The sequence below is a fragment of the Magnolia sinica genome, chromosome 6 (genome assembly GCF_029962835.1).
Source record: "Magnolia sinica isolate HGM2019 chromosome 6, MsV1, whole genome shotgun sequence".
In the NCBI taxonomy this organism is placed as follows: domain Eukaryota; kingdom Viridiplantae; phylum Streptophyta; class Magnoliopsida; order Magnoliales; family Magnoliaceae; genus Magnolia; species Magnolia sinica.
This window is the reverse complement of record NC_080578.1, coordinates 6,365,944-6,379,674: the sequence shown is the minus strand read 5'-3', so window position 1 is coordinate 6,379,674 and position 13,731 is coordinate 6,365,944.

Here is a 13,731-nt window from a genome sequence, read left to right as displayed (position 1 = left end):
GGATTCTTTCCCTACCAAAAACATCAGCAAGAAGGCTGTCGTTTTTCTATACATTTTGGATTGGCTGATGAGTGGACCGGTCTTATTTATAGGCCAGGACATTTCATTGTGTGGATCTCAAATTTCATTGTGTGCCCGACCTGCTGAATGGTCTGGATCTCAAATTTCATTGTGTGGCTGACCTGCTGAATGGTCTGGATCTCAAAGACGTGCTCTGGGGAATTTCTAGATCTAGATCTCATCTGATCTCAAGATTTGTGTTTATCAAAAACCACTACATAAGATATGTGTTTAGAAACTGTTGGAGAAGAGCACGACAATGCACTGCTTAGAAGATACTATCCATTGTCTTTTTTTAAATGGACGGTTGAGATGAAGTGGTCATCCCAATTCAGCTGGTGAAATCAGATGGTTAAAAGTCATTCTATTCCATGTTTCTTTTTCTTCTTTTCTTTTTGAGAATTTTATAACAAAATTCCTCACAAAGTCATAATGCCATCACCAACTGAAGTCACCACGCAAATGCTTAGTGAGGAGGAGAGAAATTACCTATACACCCTCATGTTAGTTTTCTTTAATAGGTGGTGAATCGAGAACCGGGGGGCCATGTCATTTTTTTCTTACATCCAACCCGTCCAACAGAAGCATCATACCATGATTACCAAAACTCTGGCAGATCAAATGATAAGATGGGCCAAAACATAAAAACTAATATATACTACCCAAACATCTAAACTCATGTGCAGCCTAAACATCGTGGTGGGTTTCATATGTTAGATGGATTGGATGTTACTAAACATGGGAATTTTGGTTCTTTCAGCCTTTGAAAGCATCTCCTTGGAATTTTGCTCCGTGAAGGCATTGTTTGGTAAAATGCAAAATTTTGAGGAATTTGGAGGTAAAAATCCCTTTCTTTTTTCCGCTATGCTCTTGTAGTTCAAAATGGGCCCACGATCTGTTCGGTGTGGATGATGTGGGATGGACTAAGAATGAAATATGGGTCTGGGTAGGGCTGTCAACAGGTTGGGCCTGTGGTTTGGCTTTGACCCAGATTTTGTACTGTCATGCTGCGCCCTTAGGCCGTACCTGTTCAAAATATTTGTTTTTGTTAGGCCTGAGCCTGGCCCATTGACAGCCCTAGGGTTAGGTTAGGGAGGCTTTTCTAGCTATTCAGATCAACTAAAACATGTTTTTGTTTTATAGGCTTATTTAGATTAATGACAAGCATGGGAAAGAAAATAATATTTTCTTGGGTAATCTTATTTCCATGAAATGGTGGGAAAAGAAACAGGGTTTATCTTGTTTGTTATATAACAAAAATTCATAAGAAATGGGAATCTATTTATAAAATTGTTGTTCGGCCAAAAAAAAAAGAAGAATCCTTTTTTTTTTAAAAAAAATAAATTTTAAAGCACGTGGGATGCTGGAAGATGGACAATGTCATATGAGGCATCCCTACATATTTGGTGACTCGAAGTTGAATTGTAGCACACATTTGACATGTGGGTACTTGAAACTAGACAGTAGCACTTGTGCATGTTGGCACATATGGCATATATAGAGGAACACATTTCACATGCGGGTACTTCAACTTGAAACTAGACAGTAGCACTTATGCATGTTGGCACATGTGGCATATATAAAGCAATTGAGGATAGATGATATGACATGTGGTGCATTAACACGTGGTCATGAGAGATAGATGGTGGTAGCATATGTATGAGGCTTTGCACGTGTGGGCTGCAAGTGAAGAAAGTAGCACATGTACCACATTGGCACATGTGGGGGTTATAACTAAGGATATGGATGATAGCTCACATGGCATATATGAGGTGAGTGAAGATGGATGGCAGTGCATTTGGATTTGCTCTTGAGAAACCCATTTTCCTTTCATTGGAGGTGAATAATAAAAAGGAAATGAAATGACGCTTCTCATGGAATTAACTTTTTCTTTGTTTGTGAAGTCATTTTTTTGTAGGAATTTGTGAGAAATACAACTTTCTACCTATTATTATTATTATTATTGTAAAATCATTAAATTGATTTTTTCGCCTCAACAAAAGCATTTTCCCATGATGAAAGGAAAGTTAGTTTTTAAAAGTTAAACCTCTCTGTGCCACGATCTACCTTCGATAGTCCCACATGTGCTACATTTGCCGATGTACAACAATGTCATTACAACATCACATGTGTCAACGTGCCATTTAGTCCATGTAACTCTGGCATATGTTGGTCCTTTCAATGGTACAGAGATGCACATTGTCATTAAGATTTGGACTGCCATTACATCATCACATGCTCAAACATACTATTTGGTCTCTATAACCCATACATTTCACTGTCCTTAAAATGACACGAAGGTGGATGTTGCTGTTACAAATTATGTGATTTAGACAATGTCATTACAATATCACATGTGCCAACGTGCCATTTGGTCTCGTAACCCTTGCACTTGGCAATCCTTGCAATGGCACAAAGATGGACAATGCTATTACAAGTTAGCGTGATTACTTGACAGGGTTTGGGTGAGCGGCCATCACCGTGGGTTTGCTTCTTACAAGTGTGGGTCGACTCACCTCCTCGACATTACAAGCACCCGTACCTATAAGGAATAGTCTTGCATAAAAAAAAAAAGGGGCGGGGACACCCTGTGTTGTCAAAAATTATATTTTTTATAACGTGATTTAGAATATGTCATTACAACACCATATGTACGTGTTGAATGTGAGCCACACAATATAAAGGGAGGGAAATCTTTGCTTTTCACTATAGGCCCCATATCTAACACACACGCGAGGTGTCTTCTTTTCAATAGCAAGGGTTACAGTGGCCTAAGGGTTACAGGCAATTCACATTGTCTGCACTTCACATGCTAATGTGACACGTGCCTTTATTTATCTTTAATTGTTCTATTATGTACCAATGTGCACAAGTGGTACCCTGTAGATAGTGTTCACAGGCCAAATGTGCCATTTTGTCTCTTATGCTACATGTGCCATTGTACAACTTCAAGCACCTTACATATGCTGTAATTCAAATTCAAATGACCCACATATGTTGAGTATGCCACGTATGCCATGTGCATTTGTTCATTTTCTAGCATCCCCTTAGTGGCAATGTACAAACCTGACACGTTTCAATAGCTATTAGTTTGTTTTTTTTTTTTTTTAAAGAAAAAATTCTTTTACTAAACAAAAATTTAAAAATAGGTTTAAATTTTCTTGAAAATCTTATGAAAACAAATAAGGAATATAATATTCTCTTTCTCTCAGTTTTTTGTAAAAAGGTTTCTGAAGAAATACTAATTTTTTTCCTCATACTATTTACAAATCCAAACAGGCCTTCACTGGGTGACTTTCTCACCATTCGACTACCCATTATGGTGTGGTTGTAAGTAAAAAAAATTAATTAAAAAAAAAACTTTTATAAGTGATGTAAAAATAAATTTATTAATTTTCCAACATAAAGCAACAAAGCATGTTTATGTAGTATCTCTCTCTTTATTATATATATATATATAGAGAGAGAGAGAGAGAGAGAGAGTCATGCTCCCCTGCGCACCTACGCAGGTGCGCCCCTTTGTTCACATGTTATGGGTGTCTAATCTGAACGGTCCATGTGATGCGGAATCCCATGAAACCTCATGTGATAAATTTTCACCCTGATCTAAAATTCTGGTGGGCCATAGCAAAGAGAAATGCAAATCAAGGGAGGAAATTGTTTTAATTTTTCATGGCCCATCAAAGTTCTAGATCAAAGTAAAACTTGGTCCAGGGGGGGATTCACGAGGTGCTGCTTCACATGAACGGTTCAGATTTTGGATCCACATCATGTATGATGGGTTCTCAAAAAAGTTCGTATGTAATAGGTACAAACTGATTAGCAGGTGAGCGTTTCCCTATATATATATATATATATATATATATATATATGTTTCACATGAAATAGCATTTCCTTTCCTTTCAATGAATCCAGACAGGCCTCAACTTCCTCAGCTGATCCGTGAACCGTTTGATTTTATAAAAAACTAACTGGGAGAAGAGCTTTGCTAAGCACACAGGCGTGTGTAATGTGTAATCCATGTACATTTCATGCAGGGATAGCATGGGACATAGGTGCGAGATCCCATCCATCCATCAGGTTGATCTGACCTTATTCATATTGGCCCAAAAAATAAAATTGGTCCACGGGGCGTATGGGCCCCAATATTGAAAACAGGTGGATGGGTTAGAAAACTGCAGCAAAGTTCTTCAGAGCCGTGCATTTGTTTTGCTAACGGTGGCCCACCTGACCAGGGGATCAACCTGATTCATGGACCCCACCTACTAGACTTAAAACGCGTGTATACCATGCAACGATCGAGCGCTTGGGTTACTAATACGGGGATTTATAATTTGGTACTCTGGCTGCATATGGTGCTTAATGCACGGACACTTAGAAATCGTACTCTCGCACGTGTAACACGTTGGGCTGGTGGGTCCCGCTTATCGCCTTGCATTCTTCCGGGGGATATTATACTGCCGACGTTGGTATACCAACTTGCTGTATTGTGTCAGCAAAGGATTGTTTCTTCACCTCAACGAACGGTCATGCATTAATTCCAAATGGGCCCCAAAAAAGGTAAGGGCCGCATAAAGAAATGGTATATACCCTTACTCAAAAGTGAAAACGTGTATCAGAACATGGCCTACTGTAATCATAGCTAATCCCAAATTGATATTTTGATGAATAAGACAGCTAAGAAAGGTAGGCTTTTCCATCATTCCATCGAACGAGACTACACTTGGAAGAAAAGCTTTGATACTCATGCACTTAGAAATTGCAAGCGTGGCACACAAGTAATTCGAATTAAACCGTCCATATTATGTTTGACGGTTTAGATGTGTCAGGAACCAAAAACTACGCTTGTTTGATCATCTTACTGTCAGATTGGTGGTCATTTATTGAATGGTTAAAATTGAAAAATATCTTGTGGTTTTATTTCGACGAATGAGTGTCCGTGAATCTGATTTTAGAATTTTAAAACAAATCTGATTTTTGGACTGTAACTTAGCGACCGTGGATCGAGTAAATATATGCACTTGTACCATTTCTAAGTGCCTGCATATCAAGCGTGCAGCCAGAGTATCAAAAACTTTGGCTACATTTTATAAGATAACCTGCTTCTAAAATAGTCGACTGTTTTGGTCTGCATTACATAAGTGTCTGGATGCAACGTCTCTTTTTATTATAACGTTTGCATGCTTTTTGACTTTAATATTTTTTAATTTTTTTTAGTGGGGAATTATTTGATACTCCGGTAGAGTACAACGCTTGATGCGCAGGTACTAAGAAATTTTACATATGCCATCATGAACTTAAATTAAATTACTAGATTGTGCAGTTTGCTTTGTAAAGTAGGTCCTCCGATTAGATTAATGGAATGACAATAACCCTTATTTCATGGGCACTTGTTTATAAAGTCACCTGCCTAATGCCTATTATAAGTCTTGATATTGGATGTATGTTTATGTTGGGAATGGGCTTATGATGCTCTCCTGTGGGCAATCATTAGTGAGTTAGTTTATATGATTTTCTTTTTTAATATTTCTCTTCCTACTTTATATTTTTTTAATTATTAAATTCGAATTTAAATTAAAGAATTTGATTAGAATAATGAGATGGAATAAACCTTACGTCATCTGAACTTCTTGTCTATGTATCATTCTCTTATCAAACAGGTTGGAATTCCGTCATTCAAAGCTTAAAAATCAAGAAAATATTCTACAAGTGAAAATTAATAATATTCATTTGTTCATTAAGTCTGTTGAAATAGAATGTTGATTAGATCTTCTCGGTTCTTATAATACTTAGGTGTATTCCTGAACATGAACCATCCATCTTAGATGTTGTGTAAAAGTCTTAAGATCGTGTAGATACCATCAGATCCTATGGACCCACTCATCCAGACCAATCAACAGTGTAAACATTTGTTTGTTGAAATCACACCGTTTAATACTTGTTATGTTTAATTGTAAAATGAATGTTCACCACTCTTGTAGTCAAATAATTAAATAATAGTATTTTTGGTTCAGATTGCATCTGAAGTAGATGGTTCAATGTGAATTATCATTATCATTCATCGCACCTGCTAGAGTGTTTCAATTGACCCTAGTAAAAATGGAGCACCAAAAATTCAGGCTGGGCATTTATTAGTTAGGGTACGTTTTGATCATGTAATCCACCAAAAACAATATTGGTCCATTTTCAATCCGGTTAAAGTTGCAGGTAGATAAAAGGGTGGATAAAATGAAAGTCCATAAGTCCACCTCAGATGTGTTTCACGTGGCAAGAATACTGCCCTAATTTTTGGTATATGGCATGGTCACAGTGTGCACTACATGATCAATGGTTCAGATTTGACACGTGTGCTATGGCATGGTCACAGTGTGCACTACATGATCAATGGTTCAGATTTGACACGTGTGCCATCCTTGGGATATCTGGTACATGTAAGGTCCTCTGACATCAGGCCCCTCATTTGAATCACGGCCTCGTATGAACAGGACGCGGATTGGGCACTACCGCGTGGACCTATCCAGAGACGGGCAGTCCTGGCAGCGGCTCTGTGGGCCTGCTGTAGTGTACATGTATTATCCACACCGTCGATCCGTTTTGAAAGATCAATTTAGAGTATAAACTTAGAAAGGAGGTGTATCGAATACTCAAGTAGACCACACCACATAAAGCAGTAGTATTTGAATGCCTACATTAAAAACTTCTCGGGGGCCACAGAAGTTTTGGATCAAGCTAATATTTATTTTTTAACTTCATCCAAGTCTATGTGACCTCATGAACAGTTTGGATGGAAAAATCAACATCATGGTGGTCCTTGGGAAGGTTTCAACGGTGAGTATCATTGTCACCATCGCTTCCTGTGGTGTGATCCACTTGAGCCTTTGATCTGTTTACTTTCATGAATAGAGCTCTAAAATTATCTTTCAAAGTGAATGGACGGTGTGGATAATAAAATACATCACAGTGGGCCCCATAGATCCCTTGACAGTACCGTCCATCTCTAGGTTGGTAGTACCCAATCCGCGCGCGTATGAACAGGCGCTTAACTTCGAACGGCGTCCGGTTGCAGCGTCACTCACGTCATACTCCCGTGTTAGTTTTGCACTATGTATAACCGGTGGTGGCTTCTGGCACATTCGCATGGAATGGTTGTATGGCAATTCAGACTGCTTGGATAGTTGAAATGCCTATTGGATGAGGATGATGTTAACTTAGACTGCTCACTATTTTACTTTGTCCATTCATTTGATTTTATTTGGATGCTCAGGATTGATCACTTGATTTTAGATGTATGCTGCATCAACATAAGACCTACAACTTGGATGGCTTGGATAACTGTACACCAATGCCACAACGTGAAAGAGGATGAGTCACCACTAATTTTCAAACAGTTTAAAACTCACATGGGAGTCCAACCTTTTAACAAATCTAGATGAAGATGCATTTACCATAGTGCAGTCTCAAAAATGGGAATGTATATTATTTTAGGATAAATTCAAATATATATATATAAAAATTTATCCTAAAATAATATACATTCCCATTTTTGAGTCCAACCTTTTAACAAATCTAGATGAAGATGCATTTACCATAGTGCAGTCTCAAAAATGAGAATGTATATTATTTTAGGATAAATTCAAATATATATATATATATATATTAAGAAATCTTCAAAATAAGAAATTCCCTAGAAAAGGAAGTTAGATTGCGTACTGGGTAACTCAGTAAGTGTAATGGGTAAACTCTGTGGGGGCTACTATGAGTTATGTCTTATCTACTCTATACATCCGTTTTATCGTCATTATTCTATGATACGAGCCAAAAATTGAAGCATATCTAAAACTTAAGTGGACCACACCATAAGGGATAATGTGAATTGAACACTTACTATTGAAATCTTAATAGGGTGGATCCTTGCTCTTGCTTGGGTGGCAGACTCTCATGAGTTTCAACACCCCATCAAGGGTTTGGGTATCCATAGGTGGTGAAATCCCTCTACGGCAGGAGTGTTTGGGGTGTGTGTGCGTGTGTCCAAAAAATAAAAAAATGATAATAATAATCTTAACAGGGCCATAAAGGTTTTGAATCAAATCAATATTTATGTTTTTCCTTTGTTCATGTCCGCGTAATTTTACGAACAGTTTCGATGACAAATAAACATTACTTATGGGCCCTAGGAAGGTTTCAATGGTGGACATCCTTATCCGGGTACACTTGAGCTTTGGATATGCTTAAATTTTAGGATCAAAACTTCAAATGATCTTGAAAAAAATAGATGGATGGCCTGGATAAGCCATATGGATTGATGGTGGCCCTAACAGAGTTTAATGAGTACCATAAAGCGTACTGTTTTACCCAGTACTTAATCGGATTTCTAAAGAAGAGTTATGGGAAGGTCTAACACACAACTGGTTGTGATTATAATTAGCCGGGTTTAGCCCACTACAGTGTATACACAACATTCAACTAATCTAACATGTTTATCCCTATATATATATATATATATATATATATATATATATATATATATATATATATATATATATATATATATATATATATATATATATATATAACTGGATGTCCTTAGAAGTAATCCAATCCAACCATTATGTGGGCCACCCTGTGAATTTCAAAGTTAATAGGTGGTTGTGCATTGTTTCCTATCATGTGGCCTACACGCAGGGTTTGAGTGGCATGATTTTTGTGCCATCCAATTTCACCATGGGACAAAACCTGCTAGATTTGATTGGATGTCATGCATACACTACGGTGGGCCCTTTATGTATCTAGTGGCACATTTTTCATTCATAGGCTTGCCTTAGTGATGGATGATATATAGGTACTTATAATTACTTAAAAATTGCATGGTTGAAATTTAAGTAATTTAAATTCAATGGACTAAATCATGTATGCCCGTTTATGTGTATCAGGTGACTAAACAAAGATATTCATGTGCTTGAGGTTACGTGGGACCTACAGAGATATCCATGTCAAATCCACTCCGTCCATCTGTTTTGTAAGATCATGATAGGAGAGGATTCTAAAAGTCAGTCAGATCCAACACTTATGTGGACCATACCACACGAAAAACTGGGGATTGGATGGTCTTGAGTGACATAAGTTTTTCATCAGGATGATAGTTGTACTTGTGCCTACAGATTACCTGAATTGTAATAACCTTATGAACGGTTTGAATGTCATATAAACGTCATGTTCAGCTCCAGGAAGGTTTTAACAGTGGACGTTTCTCTTCCCACTGTTTCATTGGTGTGGGCGACCTGAGTTTTGGATCTTAATTTTTTTATATAACACTATCATATTTTTCTATTTAAAAACAAATTAATGGATTGGATTGATCACGGACATATTTTTATAATATTGTCATAATTTTTTATAATAGGCCACATTCCCAAAATCAGATTATATAAATAATACACACACTGATTCGTGGACGCTTGTTCCTTAAAGTAAGACCATTGGATTTATAATTTTTGTACCGTCCATAAATATATCTACCAATCCGACGGTCAGCAAATTAAATAGTTGTCATTTTTTTGTTAATAATATATCTACACTGGAACCAGCATTGTGGACACTTTGAGGGCCTGTATGGTCCACCGAATTGAATGGTATTGAATTGTATTAGATGCGATTACAATCATTATCACACAATGATTGCATGTCTGAAAGTACTATGGTATTGTAGCTATCTAATTTCATATTTGGGATAAAACTTTTGCTACAGGAAACACTCGAGTAACCAAAATCATATTTGGTGGACCATGAAATTATAATCAACATACCAAATTCAAAATGGATGTCATTCACTCGCACACATATATAACAAGAATGTAACTTGTAAATTGTGTATATGGATGAATAGCATTGATAAATGCATGCATCAATGTGGGGCCTACATATATAGTGGATTTAAAAATCTACAAGAATTGAAGTAGAGAGACTCATCTTCAAGAAAGAATGAAAGATTTTTTTGCTTACCATGCTGTCTCTTATCCTATGTAGGGTTATTTGACATGTGATAATGTTACTCAGTCTCATTTTACTTTCTTGAGTGCAGTATCTAGTGATCAAGAACCAAAGACTTTTCGAGAGGCTAATTCCAATCCAATTTGGAAAAATATTATGAAAGAAGAATTGTAGAAACTTGATGAGAATAAAACATAGGACATTGTTAAATTGCCTCCAAAAAAGAATACAGTTGGGTGTCATTGAATATATAAAATTTAATATAAGAGCGATGGAACCATGAAATGACATAAGGCGAGACTGGTTGCTAAAGGATTTACTCAAACTTATGGAGAAGATTATAAAGAGACATTTGTACCCGTTGCGAAGATGAACACATTTCGAGTTCTTATATCCCTGGCAGTTAATCAGGATTGGAAATTATTCCAAATGGATGTAAAAAATGTATTCTTGCATGGTGATATAAAAGAAGAAATTTATATGAGTGTACCACCTGATCATCCACAAGAATCTAAACTTAGTTTAGTGTGCAAACTAAAAAAGGCTATATATGGGCTTAAACAGTCACCACGAGCTTAGTATGCTAAGCTCAGTTCTGCCCTCATGATTAATGGCTTACAAAGGAGTGCTGTAGATCTTTCTCTATTTGTTAAAAAGGGTATTTCAGGTATCATTATTGTTCTGGTGTATGTTGATGATATAGTGATTACAGGCGATAATCAAGATGAAATATCAAAGATCAAGACTCTTTTACACAAGCAATTTGCTATCAAAGACTTAGGAGTTTTAAAGTATTTTCTTAGATTTGCAATTACCTACTCCAAAAAGGACATATTTCTTAATCAACGAAAATATGCGTTAGACCTGTTACAAGAAACCGGAAAATTGGGAGTAAGACCGTCAGACACTCCTACTGACAGTGGCGGTAAGCTTGGTGATGATGGTGAATTATTTTCTGATATTGGTCAATTTCAAATATTAGTTGGTAGACTAATTTATTTAACTATTATTCAGCCAGATATCTCATATGCAGTTAGTTTGTTCAGTAGATTTATGCATGTACCAAGAGTTAATCACATGAATGCTGTTAACAGAATTTTGCAGTATTTGAAGGGTTCTTCAGGAAGAGGTATATGGATGCGTAAAAATGGACACAGTTCCATTACTGCTTATACTAATGCTGATTGGGCTGGGTGTCCAGTTGATCGAAGATCTACAATAGGGTATTGTACATTTGTTGGAGGTAACTTGGTAATATGGAAGAGTAAGAAACAGAATGTTCTTGCGCGATCAAGTGCAGAAGCAGAATATCAAGTAATGGCTTCAACCACTAGTGAAGTTATTTGGCTCTGGGCCTTATTGCAGGATTTGGGTTTTGGTTCATCCCAACCAACAAAAATGTTCTGTGACAATCAGGTTGCAATGCACATTGCTTCAAATCCAGTTTATCATGAGCGGACTAAACATATTGAGGTGGATTGTCACTTCGTTCGAGAAAATGTACAAGTCAATGTTATTTGTCCTCTTTTTGGTCGTGGCGACCAAAAGTTAGCGGATATTTTCACTAAGGGATTACCCGCTGCCAAGTTTCAAGAGATATTGTCCAAGTTGGGCTCTATCGATATTTTCGCACCAACTTAAGGGGGAGTGTTGGTGGAGAAGAGAGATTTATGGTGGATTTTTTTCTATCTATGGATTAATTTGATTCTTTGCAGTTATAGTTTTGTTAAAATAGGTTGCTCCATTAGTAACATCCTGTGTCAATTGTAATTATATATTGTTGCTGTAATCTCCATTGTCACCATGAATAAGAATATCTCCCATCATCTTCTCCCGTGCACGTAGGATTGCTACACTGGTGGCAGAAACACGTAAATCCATGTGTATTTTCTTTTTTGCTATAGCATAGGACCAATTGCAATTTCACGGGAGTAAATGCAATTCCATCCTACCTAATCCCAACATTTCCCATCCTCTTTTATTACAGGATAAAATTGGATTGGACCAAATACAATTCTATCCCACCTACTTGCATCTAATACCTTACACCAAATGCCCCCCAAGTGAAGCAGGTGTAATGACCCAGAATTTTGGTACACGTGCGTACACATACATACATGTATAATTGCCTTCATTGGAGTATACACACATAGACCCATGCATACATCCACGCACCCATGCACACATGCATCTATCAGCTCATATAAATTGTGACCGTTGATGTGTGATCGTTTTGCTTAGTGTGAACTATTAATTAATGTCATTAATGATTACATGATTTTGGTAGAATATATTTAAGTTTATTTATAATGCACTCTCTCAATTCATATACTTAAGACCACGTGTTTAATTATTAACTAATCCAAATCTAACCAACATCAACTATTGACTGTGCACTGAGATTAATCTGATCTTAACCACTAGATTGTTGTTAAAAAATAAAATAAAAATCGAGAACAACCCATTTTTTGTGGGAACCAACCCCACCGTCCGCTTGTGTGTGGCCCACTTGAGTTTCAGATCAGCCTCATTTTTTTGCTTTATATCTTCTCTTGGCCAGGCCGAGATGATGGACGGATTAGATTTAAATTATTGTTAGTGGGACCCATTATATCTTAAAAAATAAAAATAAAATAAAAAAATGAAAGTTGTATCTTCCGCACGACTAAACCACTTTCTCCACTTTTCTTCTTTTTTGTACGTTAATGGCCGCCGAACCTCCCACTAAATGAAACCGTCCCATAATTTCCACTCCTCCATTCCATTACGCATCCATTTATAAAAAAGGAAAACAAAAAGAAAAAGAGAACGAATCGAAGGAATCAATCAAATTAAAAAAAAAAAAATAGAGTGGGAGAGAGAGAGCGCTGTAAATCAAGAGAGAGAGATTAAAGCGAGGCCGGATCGTCAGACTTTAAGGTAGGTGATCTTAACCTGAAATTTACCATTTTCAGTTTTATTATGTTTAATTAATCCAAATTTTCGTAGAAATATTATTGTCAGTTGAATATTTTTTTTATGTAGGAAATCTACTCCTTTAGGAATTTCTATTTTTCTCTTTTAAAAAAAAAAAATTTAATAATGAAATAAAATAAATTTACAGAATAAAATAAATAATTTATTTAAAATTATTTTATTAATTCTTAAATGTTTTGTTAAGAAAAAAATTTATTAAATTAAATTTCAAATAAATTATAATATCCTACAATATTTTACAGTACAAACAGAATATATAAATAATTATTTAAAGAATTGATGATTCATTATGTACAATTGTGTATATAAGTGATGTAAGATTGATAAGTATATATAAGCAAATATGATTATGAAAATAAAATAAAAATATATAATAATAATAACAAATTATAAATTATATAATTGTAATATGTAATCAGTATTAATATGATATATAATAAGATATATAATAAAATAAAATAAAATAAAAAGGTTTATAAGATCATTAAGGTATAATAAAATATAAATATTATGTTTCATAATAATATAGTACTAATACAATATAATTGTAGGTTACAAAAAAAAAAAAAAACAAAATATATAACATAATTAAAGTAAACATGTGTAAGATAATATTATATTACATAATAAATACATAAGTATTTAATATTATTTATATGATTATGTTATAAGTAAAAAGTTTTATCGATAATATATAAAAGTTGTAAT